The sequence below is a fragment of the Oryctolagus cuniculus genome, chromosome 14, assembly GCF_051225735.1.
Source record: "Oryctolagus cuniculus isolate XC-2025 breed Fujian yellow rabbit chromosome 14, ASM5122573v1, whole genome shotgun sequence".
NCBI lineage: Eukaryota > Metazoa > Chordata > Mammalia > Lagomorpha > Leporidae > Oryctolagus > Oryctolagus cuniculus.
In genome coordinates this window covers 69,161,063-69,178,618 of record NC_142880.1, presented here as the reverse complement: position 1 = coordinate 69,178,618, position 17,556 = coordinate 69,161,063, and the positions used below count along the sequence as shown (strand labels likewise).

At 35.9% G+C, this 17,556-nt stretch overlaps 1 long non-coding RNA gene across 2 annotated transcripts in view; it reads right to left on the bottom strand.

The window, feature by feature from the left end:
• LOC149122378 (uncharacterized) overlaps positions 1 to 17,556 on the bottom strand; it is a 241,039-nt gene that overhangs the window by 67,296 nt on the left and 156,187 nt on the right. The window contains exon 2 of one of the 2 annotated variants that reach the window (XR_016220174.1): positions 3,747 to 3,822. The exons of the other annotated variant lie outside the window; for it this stretch is intronic. This is a non-coding gene — a long non-coding RNA (uncharacterized LOC149122378). The remainder of the gene's footprint in view (positions 1 to 3,746; positions 3,823 to 17,556) is intronic. 2 annotated transcript variants of the gene reach the window in all.

Sequence of the window (17,556 nt, the reverse complement as noted above, 5' to 3'; positions counted from 1 at the left end):
AGCACATTCATTCCCACTGTTTCCATTACCATCTTAATATTCTGCAGCTTCAGGCCTGCCATTTCTCATTAGCTGAAGCTACTTTTCTCTTTATCTCTACCGGACATTTCCATGTGGATGCCTTACAGTTGCCTCGAAGTCAATATATCTGAAGCCGAATCCATCATCTTCTCTCCTCTACCTCTGAATCAGTGTACCCTCTCATTACCACTACATTCAAAACCCTACATTTTTTCATCAGTCATCCAATCTGGAAATGTTAACATCATCTTTTCTACTTGATTTCACTCAGCCCTAGAAATACTTCCCTCCAAAAATACATTTTTTTTTTCATTTCTAGAGTCTTAACAACTGAGCTAATACCTGTGACACTTCAATTTATTTTTAGTTGGCCTTCCTGTTTGTGAGTTTAATCTGAGGATTAAATGAATTTCTGATCAAAAACACGTGGAAACATATTGTGTGTGTACTGAATATGTAGGATATTTTTCCTGTCCTTCAATAAATGATACATGTAACAATTATTTACATAGCATTTACTTTCTATTAGGTAATGTAAGTAGTGGAAACATGATTTATGCAAGGGGATTGTGCAAATTATATGCAAAGTATACACCCATTTTACATAAGGGACTCAAGCAATCATGATTTTGGTGTACATTGAGGTTGCTGAGCCAAATCCTACATGGATACCAAATGATGACTGTATTACACTATTCTGCATAGCAAAATGTTGAAAAAACATTGCCTTGCATTCGAGGGCCAGCTCTCACCACACTGTGTGGCATTAGCAAACTTTTTAAATCCCAGTCTGGCCGGCGCCGCAGCTCACTAGGCTAATCCTCCGCCTTGAGGCGCCGGCACACCACGTTCTAGTCCCGGTCGGGGCGCCGGATTCTGTCCCGGTTGCCCCTCTTCCAGGCCAGCTCTCTGCTGTGGCCAGGGAGTGCAGTGGAGGATGGCCCAAGTGCTTGGGCCCTGCACCCTATGGGAGACCAGGATAAGTACCTGGCTCCTGCCATCGGATCAGCGCCGTGCACCGGCCGCAGTGCACCAGCCGCGGAAGCCATTGGAGGGTGAACCAACAGCAAAAGGAAGACCTTTCTCTCTGTCTCTCTCTCTCACTCTCCGCTCTGCCTGTCAAAAAAAAAAAAAAAAAAAATCCCAGTCTGTTCATCTGTTTAATGAGGTTAATAGTATAATGACTTCATAGGGTAGTCAAGGGGGTGAAATGACATAATACATGTAAAAGGCATAGCACCATACTCTAACTAAAAAGAATTCAGTAAAATCTTTTAGCCTCATTACTACCCAGATCTAATGCATCATCTATTACAAACTATCCTTAAACCTAGATCATGACAATGTCTTGTCCAGATTCCATTTTTCAACCACCTAAGTCATCAGCATTTACTTTTCTGAGTGTTTCTCTCCAAGAACTCACTATTTGCACATGAAACATTTCTTACTCATGATGGCACTGAAAATACCATACAAGATGCCTCCCTACTTTGTCATTAATTCCAAGTATGCAGGACTTTGGAAATTATCCTTTTTTGGTCCTTTGTCCAACTCAAAACCAAAATAGAAAACATCAATTTTTAACACATTTTGTTCTTAAACTAAAGTCTTTTTTTGTTTTTTTTTTTTCCAATCAATTTTTTTATTTGACAGGTAGAGTTATAGACTATGAGAGAGAGAGAGAGAGAAAGGTCTACCTTCCATTGGCACACTCCTCAAATGGCCACCATGGCCGGCGTTGCGCCAATCTGAAGCCAGGAGCCAGGTGCTTGTCTCCCATGTGGGTGCAGGGACCCAAGCACTTGGGTCATCCTCCACTGCCCTCCCGGACCACAGCAGAGAGCTGAACTGGAAGAGGAGCAACCAGGACTAGAACCCGGAGCTCATATGGGATGCCGGCAGAGGATTAACCAAGTGAGCCATGGCACTGGCCCCAAACTAAAGTCTTAAAATCCTGATAACAAAATAAACAAAAAGGAAATAAATAAATCTTCAGAAATCCTACTACTATCATTTATTTTTGACTTGGAAAAAACTAGAGTTCAGTATCAAGTGCCAGTATAATGTCTTTTAGAATGTAATATCTATTACCTGCTCAGGCACTAAATATCAGATCAGGAAATCAAAATAACTGATTGAATTATGATCTTTTAAGGGACAGGTGGGGTTCTGTATGATCCTCTGTGGTGGATGGGTTCAACAGCCATCTGAGTCTGGAAAATGTTTCAAGCCCTTTTTCAAACACTGGGTATTTCACATTTTTTTTCCCCCATCATTTTTAAACTCTATTGTGTTTCAAGGGAAATTCAATCCATCTGTTTCTGATTCTTCAAAACACTGTTGTTTTGTAAGAATTATTTGATGTCATAAAGCCTGATGAATCTCAACAAAGCCATTTGCTTCCCAATATAAGGATGAAGATCTCTCCAAGGAATTAATGAAACAGGAACCTCAGGCATCTTTGACCTCATGGATTTTGCCATGGAGAAATGAAATGAGAACCTCAGGCATCTTGAATCTCACAAATTTCTCCCAATTTGAATCTCCTTTTATGAAGAGCATCTCAATGGGAAGTTGTTCCCTATAGTTTCAATAGCTGAACATTTCAAAATGTGATATCCACTTCATATTTATCTTGTCAGTATATTTTAATTCTGACTCTGCTTCAAATAGATGACATACTATCTGAGAAAATAAAATCCTTGCAATAAATATTTACATTTTTAACTTTAATTCTATATATATGACATTTTTCAAAGGCAAATATAGCAACCTCATATGACAGATCTGTGGGCTTTAGAGAAAAATATATCACATAGGAAAAAAAAGATAACAATAATGAAAGGTCTTCTTTGCCTAAATAACTATTTTAGAAATTTCAAAGAAATAACCTACTAGATGCAGAAATCATTTCATAAAAATAAGATGGAGTATATCTTTCTTCTTCTTGGAGTAAGCAACAGTTGTAAATAGGGCCTGGAGCTCTGAACTGAAGCAACGGGGGAAATTAAATTGCAAGGTAATTAAGAAAGAGGCAATTCAACCAAAATATAATTTTGCTTTCCTGATGTAACCCAGGCTTTTGTTACTGTTTTCTCAAATAAGTCAGTGAATTAAGAAAAAGGAAATAACTCAAATTAATGTGTGTTTTGAACTCCATTAATATGGTAATAGTAAGCTTGTCTATGGAAGCTGAGTTTAATCAAAACAGAAAAGAGAATCGTTCATACTAATTTATTAATGTGTTAGAGTCTGAAAAGACCAAGATTCCAAAATATCTCCATAATTAAGTGATATGTGAAATGCCATTGCATTTCTTTTATGTTCCCCGTAAATATATTTGCAGTGATGACCACTGTCATAAATATGGATCCAGGACTGACACAAAGGGCTCAGTTAAAGATCAAAATGTCCATCGTCTGATCACTTGGACAGGAAAAGAAAGAAAATCTAATAGTTTTTGAGAAATATATCAATATATATACAAGGCTTACACCTTTTGATAATCCTTGCCATTTTGCCTAGTAAATTTTTAATGTTGGGCATGGGATTTTCCAAAAGATAAAATTCTCTACATTATCATTCTTTTATGCAAATAATGTTAAAAGCAAACACAATGTGGACATGTAGATTATTTAAGGAACAACAAGAGAGTGGTCTCAGGTGAGTTTGCTAACAGGCAGAACAGATTTTGCTTTTATTCAAGTCACACAATGTCATGATACCTCAGGATGGCTGGGTGCGTGCCTCCAGAACACTGACATCTTGCACACATTCCTTTTCCTTTGATACAGGCATAATCTAGTTAAAATGGAAATATATTAGGAAAGTCAAACAATTAATTGATGCAAGAAAGGTTGCTTCATGTTTTGTGTAAATCAAAGCTAAAAATTAATTTGAAGAACAGTGCTGCATTGTAGACTAAACACAATTTGGCTTGAGTATAGGGTTTGGTGTGGGTGTCAAAGTTGTTCTGGGCTACACATGGTCGGTAATCCTTAGCAGAAATGTTAACTCAATTTGTCAGTATTATCTTTATGTCAACAGTAATGCTTAAATATTTACAATAGGCATAGTACGCTGAGAGTTAGTAACGCAAGATAAATTGGAAAAATGCTAACAAAATGGATGGTACTAATAGAAAGCTCTGGCACTACGGACTCTGATTTTATATACAAGAGGCTTGCCCGAAGGTAAGATTTTATTAGGTTTTATCTTTGATACACTGCTCCAAAAGCTTCCTTAAAAAAAAAAAAAAAAAAAGATTAAAAGCTTTTTAAAATGAAGCAAAGTGATGAGTTTACTAAATTTATTTCACATAATGCTGTCAACATTTTGAATCCAAAGTACCAGCTAGCTACTATTCTTTTAAATAGACATAAATAATATTGCACAACTTGAACTGCTATGCAGTACCCAGATATACTGCATTTTTAAACTTTCCCAAGAATTAAACAGCTACCATGTTTAAGTATAACAAAGATCTATGAAGAAGGAGAAAATGCCCTTTCTCTTCTTTCATTTCTCCAGTCCTGCTTCCGTTGCTACTGTTTGTTGCTGTAAAGGAGTGCTATGTGTTTAAATTCTTTGTATCTTGAGTTCAATGAAAAAACAAAGACAGATAAACTAATAAACTTATCTAGTGTGCTAAAATACTGTCCCCACATCAAGCCACTTAACAAAAATTAATCTATACAAACATGAATCTCAGGATGCTAAGAAAAAATACACAAAAATTCTTATACTAAAGTGACCAATCTTAAGAAGAAAAAATAGGAAAGCTAAAGAAATTAATAAAAAATATACACAGAAGAGGGAAGATTATGAGTTTGATAATATTACGAATTTTGTAAAGTTTTTTTATTAAGGAACAAAACTTGAGGAAAATTCTAAACTTAACTACTGACTATAAAATTGTAGTATATGTAATCCACATGGAAGGGGATGCAAAATAAGTAGACAAAAGATATGTTTACTTAAAGCCACTTTTTCTGTTTTCCACTCTCATTTTAGAATTAGTTCATTTCATTAGATTTGTGTTTGAAGACCAAAACAATGCCATTTATTTGAAATATGAGTAGCCTGCATCCTTACATTCCATTCTTTACCTCCATTGAAACTGTCCTGTATAGTTTGTTATGACTTTCCAGGGAAAACTGATGGGAGACGTCCTACTGTTGAGAATTATGCAAAAAATTGTTTCTCTGACACCTGCTACAGAACATAATATTTCCTGAAGAACTTTATTATGTTTTATTGCAGAATAACACTGTAGCACTCTATCCAGCAGAATCTTCCCTTTCATTTTCTCCTTTTCAATCAAAACTGATAAAGAACTCTAACAGAAGTTGTTTACCTCTCTGCAAAAGCAGCAATGATGGTCACTGCTCTGTAACCCCTGATTTTCACTTATTTCTTCCTCTTATATCACATCTACTTTCATGAATACTAAGCTATTAAGCTTCATGAAACTTTCAAGAGAAGCACTGAGCAACCATAGAGATGGATGATTTAACTGATAACTTACAAGACAAGAAGAAATCTTTAAAAAATCCACATTCTCATGAGGCTATTACCATTTACTACCATTTTTAAAACATATTAGTTAATAATCATCTTAATTCTTTCATAAGGAATAATTTTTTAACTTTTATTTAGTAAATATAAATTTCCAAAGTACAATTTATGGATTACAATGGCTTCCCCCCCAATAATTCCCTCCCACTCACACCCCTCCCATCTCCTGCTCCCTCTCCCATTTTTTAAAAAAAAAACCCAAAAGGCAAGTATGTATTTCTCCAGCTAGCCATCACTAGTTAATAACTTCCATCTTGTGGTTAAAATTATATTGAGTAATTAAAAAACACATCTAGAATATTAAAAGTTGTTGAACAAGAATAAGAAAAAATAATGAACATGTAATGAGAATTCTGCAGTTAGTTGGAAAATATAGACACTTGGGAATTATGTTTTTTTTTTATTTAGTAAATATAAATTCTCAAAGTACAGTTAAAGGATTACAATGGCTTCCCCCCACCCCATAATTTCCCTCCCACTCACACCCCTCCCATCTCCTGCTCCCTCTCCCATTCCATTCACATCAGGTTTCATTTTCAATTCTCTTTATATACAGAAGATCAATTCAGTATATATTAAGTAAAGATTTCATCAGTTTGCACCCACACAGAAACACAAAGTGTAAAATACTGTTTCAGTACTAGTTATAGCATTACTTCACATTGGACAACACACTAAGGACAGATCCCACATGAGAAGTAAGTACACAGTGACTCCTCTTGTTGACTTAACAATTTGACACTCTTGTTTACGGCGTCAGTAATCACCCTAGGCTCTAGTCATGAGTTGCCAAGGCTATGGAAGCCTTTTGAGTTCGCCAACTTCGATCTTATTCCGACAGGGTCATAGTCAAAGTGGAAGTTCTCTCCTCCCTTCAGAGAAAGGTACCTCCTTCTTTGATAACCTGTTCTTTCCACTGGGATCTCACTCGCAGATCTTTCATTTAGGTCTTCTTTTTTTTTTTTTTTTTTTTCCAGAGTGTCTTGGCTTTCCATGCCTCAAATACTCTCATGAGCTTTTCAGCCAGATCTGAATGCCTTAAGGGCTATTTAGAACATATGCCATTCTATGAGTCTGCTGTGTTTCACGCTTCCCATGTTGGATCATTCTCTCCCTTTTTGAGTCTATCAGTTAGTATTAGCAGACACTAGTCTTGTTTGTGTGATTCCTTTGACTCTTAGACCTATCAGTGTCATCAATTGTGACCTGAAATTGATCACTTCGACTAGTGAGATGGCATTGGTACATGCCACCTTGATGGGATTATATTGGAATACATGAAGATGATTGACAAAGATTGACATCTGCTATGGCTTTAGTGCATCCAGAATTAATGTGTTGTTAGCTCAATCCCCAAAGTGATGTGTTAATGGTATTTGGAAGTGGAGCTGTCGGGAGGTGATTACGATCAAATGAAAGAGGAGGTCCCCATGATTGCCATAGTGGATTTATAAAAAGGAAGAGGAAGGGAGACCTAAGCCAGTAGACTTGTGCTGTCTCACCATAAAATGTCCTCTGTCTTGTTTTGATGCACCAATTTCATCAAATGCCAGCACCTTAATATTGCATGTTGCAGTCCCAGAACCATAAGCTAAATAAACCTTTACTCTTTTTTTTTAAGTTTCCCAGACTGAGATATTCAGTTATAGAATGGACGATGAACTAAGATGTAGATGTTAGAAAGAGAAAAACCAATAGAAGATGCTCCTCCAAAAAAGCAGAGTGATGTCTTATGAAAAACAGTGGTTAGTAAAGATTTTAGAGATACTTAAAAAAAAATCACTGTTCTTCACAGAAGCAATGAAATGGGGGGTGGATTTTTTTTCCTGAGTAATCAATGTGTATACTGCCTAATCATGGAGGAAGGAATATCTCTTCTTTCTTTCAAATATAAATTTGGACCCCTAATTCTGTTGATTTTAGTTATAAGTGAAAATATAAATAAAAATGTTAATATACTACTACCAGTATTGATGACTTTGTAGAAGGAAAAATTGACCATAGTTACTCAAGGACATACAGAGTGAATTTACCATGAACAAATACAAATATTTGTCTTAAGTAGCCTAAAAATAAGTTGAATATCAAATATCAGATGTAACCAAGATCTTTGGCCCTACTCCTACGTTTCTTCTTAATTTTTCCTTTGGTACACTTAGCTTTCTTTGAACACATTTTTCTCCTCTATGTCAAATGTTTTCTTTGCTCCATAATGGGACTCTTCCCCATTCTTTAAAGTGTCACCTCCTCTTCTCTTTTCATCTAGCTACTCTCATGTAGCCATGTACCCTTCTCTTGGCATTATCATCATTACTATCATTACTGCAGTGCTCCCAGTATTGATGATCCCTTCATCAGAAAATGATCACTGAGAACAGACTATTCATTACTTATCTTTACATTCCCAGAACATATCACTGAATCTGGTGTGTAGCAGATTACCAATTCTACAAAAATGCTGTGTTAAAAAATCACTCCAAAATTCATTGACTTAAACAACAGCATTTATTATTACTCTGAAGAGTATAGATCAATTGGTTAATAGTGACAAATGAGTTAGGTAGGCTCTTCCACTCTCAATTGTTCTGTTGCATCTTCAGGATCAGTTGGTCTTAGCTCTTCTCCATGTGCATCTCATACCCCTTCCCCAAGCTAGCTCAGGCACTTACTCATGACCAAGCTGAGATGCAGGAACAAGCAAACTCGACATTGCAAATGAACAAGTGAAAATGCATTAAGTGCTTCTTAAGCTTCTGTTTATGTCACACGTGCTATTGTCTGTTGGCCAAAAGCAAGGCTCATGACCAAATCCTCAGTGTCAATTTGAAATGGAACCAAAAAGGGAATGTATACAAGGAGGCAAGAAAAATAAGGTCATTAGTGAAAATGATGTACTGCCAGAAGTGATCAATAAGTTCTTGTTAAATGAATAAAGAGCTAAAAAGGACAGATTTATTCATGGAAATAATGGGTATAATTGTAAATTAGACAGAATTACTTATTCTCCACCACTACTTTGATGATTTCACGCTCTAACAAACAAAGACATTTCCAGCACAGGAGGTGATGGAAATAAACTGTAAACATCAGTTCCCTTCCTCTTCTCCCTTTTCTACTTTGTTTTTCTTTCCTTTTTGTTTAGGCTTCTATTTCAGCACTGTCTACCTCAGTCCTCCACTTGTCTTATACAAAGATTGAAGGAAACTTCTTTCAGACAATTTCTTTACTTCAAATTTCAACTTTCCTCTATCACATTTCATCAAGAAGTTATTAATTTCGAAGTGCAAATGACTGCAATAATATTTGCATTTTCAATGCCTTGCTTAAACTAATGAACAGTCTCAGAAGCCATAAAAAGAAGCAGACTTTGAACACTCCTGAAATCACATCAATTCACTGGGATCCTATTTCAATTGTACATTAGATGTGCCCTGAATTTTGTTATAGAAAAGCCAAGAAACAGAATACATTTCATCAAAACTCATAGCTTTCATTCCTAAAAGTGTATAAGTAAGTTAGACACTACTTTTTTTACTTAATGAATCATGAAAATTAAAAATATAGTAATTTTTCAAAGCCATGCAAGTTTAATTGAGAATCATATATAGTTATAAACTATCAATACATTACCTTCTCACAAGTTCCCTTCTAAGAGACAAACTTCTGAATCACTATTAAAACATATTGCTCGAGTTAGAAAGCAGCAGTGGACCAAGAAAGAAAAAAAGACAAAAATTTATATGATAACCTGTATGGCCATTTGTCGTCATGACCAGGAAGGTGACCTCAAAATATTGAGCTACCAGTGGGCATATGGACACTTTTATGAAATTCCTTGTCCTTGGTATAAATAATATAGGAAAAAAGCACTGAGTGAATTGAGGGCTAGCACATGCAACTGGGAACTAGGGTTTAAAGAATGCATAAAGGATGCATTTTGTCAATAATTAAATATACAGATTTTCAAGCTAACCATGGCATAATCTATCATCTGTGTTTCCCCAAAGCTGGCTTGTTTGTTTTCACTAGACAATGTGGGTAATCAAGGATAGAGTGAAATTTCTCAGCTGAAAAACAAAGTCTTAATAATAAATATTTCCCAGAACCCTTAAAATATTGTTTTGTCAGTGATGACCAGAGAGCATTTAAGGCTAAGTGAATGGCATCCATCAATGGTAGTAAGAAAAACCTCCTAGAGTTCACTGATGAGCAGTAAGAAAGGTGGCAAGGTGTGCATGTGCAAGGTTGCCTCAGAGGAAATGTGTCTGGAATGGTAGCTAGGAATCAGACTGAATGAGTTTAAAATGCCACGCTAAATAATTAACCTGGAAGTCATTCACCATTTCTCCTTCTCTGCATCTATCCATTCTATTTGTATGATAGTTGATACAATAGTGCTATGGCTTAAGTGTCCTTCAAAGCTCCATGTGTTGGAATTTAATTTCTATTTTGAGGTATTAAGGGGGTGGAAACTTACTCTATTACATATAGAGCTGGAGCCTTTGGGAAGTGACTAGAATCAGGTCATTAGAGCTTAAGTAGCTGGGTTCCTGCTATCCATGTAGGAAACCTGAATTGAGCTCCCAGCTCAAAGCTTTAGCCTAACTCCAGCTATCATGTATATTTTGTATTACAGAGAGAGTGAGAAACAGAGAGAGAGAGAGACAGAGCACTTCCATTACTCGTTCACTCCCCCAAATGGCTGCATGAAGCCAGGAGCTTCCTCTGGGTCTCCCACATGGTGCAGGGGCCCAAGCACCCAGGCAATCTGCTGCTGCTTTCCCAGGCACATCAATAGGGAGCTGGATTGGAAGTGGAGCACCAGAGACTTGAACTGATGCCAGCTTCAGGTGGCAGCTTCAGCTGCTATGCCACAGCACTGGCCTTGCACTTTGTGATTTTCAAAAGATAATAACAGGCTTATTTATTTTGTCTGAGGATGTAACCATCTCTCTCATTGCCTAAAGCATTATTCTATCTGGAGAGAGATTCAGTTTATTATGGAAGGGATGTAGAGAGAAAATTTGTGTGATAGTCACCTTCTGACATTCTCAAATAGCATATTTTTTATGAGATAAGAATTTGACAAGCTAGTTTTTATATTAATAAAGCATCTCTTTAGTTCTCTTTGCTCCCACTTGCCCCATGTTGAGACCAGACTACATTCTGTGGTCCTACACACAATGCAGAGTAGCTAGATCATGAGACATGCTGCTTTGTGGTAGAGAACAAAAGCATACAATGCTGATGAGATGAAAGCTGGTCTCTTTGGGCACAAATACACGATCTTAAAGAAAGCTCAAACAAGGCATTGCAGTAAACAAAGCAAGATCCCAAATTTGTCCTGGAAAAAGAAGACAGATTAAACAAGTGAAATATTTAATGATATGATTGGACCAGAGTTTAAACACAAGAAAACTAGGGTTTACTTTGGAGGGAAAGAGACTCAGGCACAGAAGTTGCTGGTACCTAGAAGGTGGACCTCAGTCAGGAGACAAAATTAATTATAGGCAAAATTTAAAAATTATGCTTCTCTCTACATGCACGTTAAAGTGTGGGTTAAACTTTTAAAGGCCTTGCTATGGTAAATTACAATAGTAGCAGTGATATTGTTAGTAACTTGGCCCAGATAGGTTTCTCAGTTATCCACTTCAGTAGGTAACATTCTTCTCTCAGGACATTCACAAACTCAGGCACTATTTGAGCTAATAAAAGAGACAGAAAACATCCTTTATTGAATGGACAGTGAGAAGTAATACCACCAGCACTGAAGTAGAGAGGTTACTGAGATGAGTGGCTAAAAACAACACTGAAGGCCGACGCTGCAGCTCACTCGGCTAATCCTCCGCCTAGCGGCGCCGGCACCCCAGGTTCTAGTCCCAGTTGGGGCACTGGATTTTGTCCTGCTTGCTCCTCTTCCAGTCCAGCTCTCTGCTGTGGCCCTGGAAGGCAGTGGAGGATGGCCCAAGTGCTTGGGCCCTACACCCGCATGGGAGACCAGGAGGAAGCACCTGGCTCCTGGCTTCAGATCAGCGCAGTGCACCAGCTGTAGCGACCATTTGGGGAGTGAACCAACGGAAGGAAGACCTTTCTCTCCGTCTCTGTCTCTCACACTGTCTAACTCTGCCTGTCAATAAATATATAAATAAATAAAATGACACTGCAAACTTAAGAGCAATATCATGGAAAATCTTACATATCCATCTAAAGAAGAGAGTAAATTAAAGGATAAGCATGATCTGTGCTACAAGGAAGACTAACCCAACAGTTGTGTTGGGGATGGCTTACAAATGGAGTTCCAGCAACATGGGTATCACAGATGGGGCAAACTTGGAAGATACAGGTCCTAGGACATATTTATCTGTGATCATTCTGTCACATCCCTTTTCCCCTCAAAAAAGAAAATATGGAACATTTTGTCAGATGAAATGAAGTTCAAATGAACAGTAAGGGAAATCTTAAAATTGAGGGGGTGGGGAGGGAGAAAGAAAGCATTGCAACACAGGTCACAGGAAGGGAAATCCTCTGTCTTGTGGATGAATGGTTGGAGAATGGATGCCAGAAGAGTCATCTATCCTCACCCTACAATCTCACCGCAGTTGCTGAGTTTGCCTCAGCACAAAAGTGCCAAAATTTGAAACAGAAGATGCTTTCCCTTCTTACCACATCGTGAAAAGAGCACTGTGGACAACCACATGAGAAATGGTGAAGGCATGGGCAGGGTGATGACCACATGAAGGTAATGGATGCACATGGATGGTGTTCATATTCTGTAGGAGCCACCACCTCAGGAAGAAGCTTGGCGGCCCAAGTCACAATCCAGCACTCCACTGACTGTCTACATGAACTTACACAAGCTCTTTAATGTATTTGGACCTCACTGCTACCAAAATATGGCATAGTAAACATTTACTAAGGTTATTTCTAACAGCTCATGACTCCAAGATCTCCAAGATTTCTCCTACCTGCTCTAATATTCACCAATACATATCTACCAAGAGTCCTATCATCCCAAATCCAGCATAGTATCCTTTTTTAATAAATCCAGAGATTGAAGATAAACTTCCCTTTGCTATGAATCACTGTGATGATTAAAATGCAGTTTCCACTTTAATTGAATTGAAGAATGTTCAGACTGAAATGAAAATTTATTCAAATACAGCAATAGCTGGGGTTTTTATTTTGTCACAGGAGAATCATTTTATTGTTGCTTTCATTTTAATCTACCTTAAAGGAAACTCAAAAAGGCTCTTTGCATAAATATTTTGAAGATGACAGCCTTGATTGTATTTTCTTTTCAATCTGCTCTACTAAAATTTTTGTGGTAAATTAAATTTAAGCCAATTTTTATTGTATTCTATTTAGTAAAATAACAACACTAGCCAATTGATTATGCCTCTTCAAAATACTTAACTAATCAGAATGCTTCTAGTTTTAATAAGAAACTTAACAGGAAATACACCATAGCATAAATATTCTCTTATTCATAATATATCATAAAATTCTTAACACAAAAATTATCTTTAGCTCCGAAATCCTATCTAAGCTTCTACGCAAAACCCTTGTCATTTCATTTTATTTACCCAGGTGATGATTGGTTGGTTTGCCACTTTCCAAATAAATTAAGATACAATTGCTCCAAATTATGTCCTTAATACATCTTCCCAGGTTCTGTAATCTTTTCTCTATTTTCATTATCTTATTTTATCTTCTGAGTATTTGCTTCCTGATAATGTGATATTTATCTTTTATCCACAAAAACACTGCTCAAGAAAATACATATCTTTGAATTGTCTGGTAATTTTTTCCAGTAGTAATATTGTAAGAATATTCCAGGACTCTAAAAATATCCCAATTAGAATCAATTAAAGTTTATCAATCTATCTATTTATTTCAAATGAGTTTGCTCATAGAGCACCATTGCACCAAAGGAGCACAAAATATTCTTATGAGTTTTCTCAAAACTGAACAACTAGAATTGATTATTTATATACTTTAACATATTAGCTGGTGTTTGTATTTCTTGACCCTAGCTTTTAGAGGTCAGATAATAATGTAAATTAAATATGGCTATAGCATTTCTTCTCTGTATCATAATCCTAGTATTTCCAATGAAGAAAAATCAATTATACATGTAATGTATAAATTGAGAGAACTAATCTATAAAAATCACCTTAGAATGTGAATCTTTTTAAAAGATCTAGTTTCTGAGTGAAGTCTAAGCAAATATATTCTATCACCTTTGAGTAAATCAAACTCATCTATATGTTCAAGCACTGAGCATTTACTATCATTTGAATTAAAGAAAGACAGCCAGGTGCTTTAAAGTAGAGAACAAAAGTAATGTTTTGAAAATGGGTGAAATCCCATCTTGTCTTTGAGCTGTCATTCAAACCCTTAGGCTTTGCCCATATATTCTATTCGCTATTCTTGTTCTCAACCCATGATACTTGATTCCTCCTTTGGTTATTTCCACCTTTTGTTCACAAGCATTTCCTCTTAACAATACACCATTCAGAGATAGGTATGTCTTTGAATTGTCAACTAGTACTTTGTTCCAACAAAAAATACCACTATAGTGTTTCAAGATTATGTGTTAGAAATCTTGAAATTAACACCATTTGTTGACTCAGAGAAATCAGTGTATTTGACAAGTGGCATTTTAGAAAGTTCAATAAATAACATTAAAAAAACAGAGCCCTACATTTCAAAATGTGTAAATATTTAGCACAGGTTAATTTGATATCACTTTAAGAAACTAAAAGGATTATTCTCATATCTGATTTCAACATACATGTGTTATGACATATTTATTATATAGTAGAGTCTCTATTCCCCAAACAAAAAAGGGCAAAAACTATGGTCAAATTTAAGTAATAGAAGAAAAAACAAATAGAAAAAAGCAAGGTTTCAGTTGCTCAGAATCTGAAAGAAAGTAATGGAATCAAAAAACAGGGTTAGATTAGAAGAATCACATCAGGTTTTCTTCAAGTAATTAGATAACTTATTTTACATATATATAATAACAGTAATAGAATTATACATCCATCTTTCTAGATGGATGGATAGATGGAAGAATGACCAATAGATCAACAGATATGGATAAATAATCTGAAAAAATAAAAATGTAAAAAAATGATGAAGATTAAAACTGCTGGACCAAGTTAAATTCATCAATGCATTTAATATTTATTAGTATTATATTCAGAATAATATATTTGAATATATCTTTGAGTATAACTTTTAAATAATGCATTACATATACTGTTGAGCATTGTTATTGAATATAATTATACTAATATAACTTATTTAAATATTTATAGCACATATCACAATTTATAAAATGTTATCAGCTATTAAAATATTTTACTTGAAATATAGTAACAAATGACAATGCTGTAAACTCTATTGCTTAAAATTAATATGAAATATGCTATGTATATTGAGTAAAACATTTAATTATTTTATATTTCATTAAAATATTCAGTTATTGGTTGAACAGTGTTGAAGTCATCAACACTTTAATTCTCATTAAGTTTTCCTTTTTTATATAGAAATAGATCTCATTATTGAAACAGGGCATCATATGAAAAATTAAATTGTAAAGTATTCTCCACATAATGTACTGGAAAAAGATTTTGTATATCTTCCAAAAGATAATTAGGCACATAAAAGCTTATATTTTAAGAGTCTTCAAAAAGTTTATAGAAATGAATACAATGAAAAAAGTAGGCATAGATTTTTAAAAAGTTGCCCTAATATAATTTTAGCTTCAAATTCCATTTTTACACAATCTTTTTGAAGTACCCTCATATAGCTATATATCTGTGACACACACACGTGTGTGTGTGTGTGTGTGTATGCGTATGATCTTCTCACACATGGTAGCAACTGTGCAAACTGCTCTTTGTCTGGCTTTGTTACTCAACAGTGCTACTCCAAGATCTCTTCCAATCAACAGATAAAGGAGTTCCTATCCTTGTTTCATACCTGAATCAAATTCCATTATATGGACACACACAATTTATTTATCAATCCACTACTGAGAAAAGTTCCAATTGTTTCTCAATCTTTCCTATTACAAACAATGCTACAGTAAGTACTTAAGTGTTGAATGAATGCCACTTCTTACATCTGTAAGAATATCTGTAAAATAAACTAGCAGTGAAATTTCTGGCATAAAGTAAATTTTACATTTGTAAATTCAATAAATATTTGCCAAATTGTCCTCCAAACAGGCTGAGTCAATTACACTCACACAACTGCTTCATACAACAGTCTATGAAAACAACAATTTCTCCACATTCTTTCAACATAGTATACTAACAGACTTTTTTATTGTTTCCAGTATAATGGATGAAAATGGTACTTCACTGCAGTATCATTTTCTATTTTTCTTACACTAAGTGAGAATAGGAGTTGGAGTTTTTGAATTTAGAAAATGCAGGTAACAAATCAGTAAATGGTGTCTCTTGTTCCCACAGCGTTCCCATGCAAGGCCAACTCTCTCACAAGTGCACAAGATTTCATCCTGTCTCATCTGCTCCGTGATATCCCTCCAGAATTTCTCTGCTCTGTCTTACATCACATTGCCTGTGTATACACGCACCCTACATACCCTCTTAAAAATAAAACAAGGGAATTTAAAAAATCCTTGACCTCTTATCTCTTTTCAGATTTCATTATTGCCATTTTAATTGCTAACAAAACTATTCAAAGGAAGTATTCATACTCATTGACTTCTTTTCCTTTCTTAAGATTACATTTTGAATTGTGTAGTCAGTCAATACTCCTCAACACTCCAGAGAAATAATTCTTATCAAAGTCACTAATGATTGTCATTGGGCTAAATCTAATGAACATGCTACAGGTCACCCTACATGCCAAACAGCAGTATTTGAAACCCTAAACCACTGCCTTCTCCTTAAAATGCTTTTTTCACTTGACTTCCAGGACACAACATTTTTTTGTTTTCTTTCTACTACCCTGGAACCTTCTTTTCAGTCTCTGGGCTGATTTCTACTCAGTGCCTGCCCCCTGCCAATATTATTCTTCATTTCAATAAATTGTAACTCCATCTTTCCAATTGTTCAGACTAAAAATCTTGAAGTCATCCTAGACCTCTTTCATTGCTCACCCTCCACAGACAACCCATTGCAAATTTTGTGGGTTCCCAGATTCAGAATGCATCTCTCTCTGTCATGCTGGTCCGAAAGCAGCACGATCTCTCACCTGAATTGTTATATCCTCCTAACTGGCTTTCATCTGTGTTCTATAAAATTTCTCCTCAAATATTAACCAGAGTTCTCCTTTTCAAATGTAAATCAGGTTCGGCTAATTCTCTGTTCAACTTCCTCCAAGTCGTCCTATCTCAGTCAAAGTAAAATCTAAAGTTCGATGATGACATAGGTTGTGACATGTCTGGCACACCTTCTTTCCTAAACCTTTCTGCTGTACAACTCTGATCTGTGCTTCCTCTGCTCCACCCACATAGCAGATTGAGGGTTTTTGCTATTCCTAGTGTGTGCAGCCAATCTTCAAAGTCTTTGTACTTGATGCTCTGTTTCCCCGGATTACCCTTCTTCCTGAGAACTCTAAGCTTTGATCATTCTGCTCTTTTGGGTCTCTCCTCAACTCTCATTTTGTCAGAAACTTTCTATGCACAATAATACCTCCATCACTTGGTATCTCAAAAAGACAAAAAGATATCTACCAGCAGCATAATTAACTAGGGTCCCAAAATCTGAGTCTTTTTTTTAAAGATTTATTTATTTATTTGAAAGGCAGGGTTACAGAGAGGCAGAGGCAGAAAGAGATAGAGATCTTCCATCTCCTGGTTCACTCCCCAAATGGCCACAATGGCTGGAGCTGGGCAGATCCAAAGTGCCCATATGGGATGCCACCACTGCAGGCTGCAGCTTTACCCACTATGCCACAGCACCAGCCAAATGTTTCCAT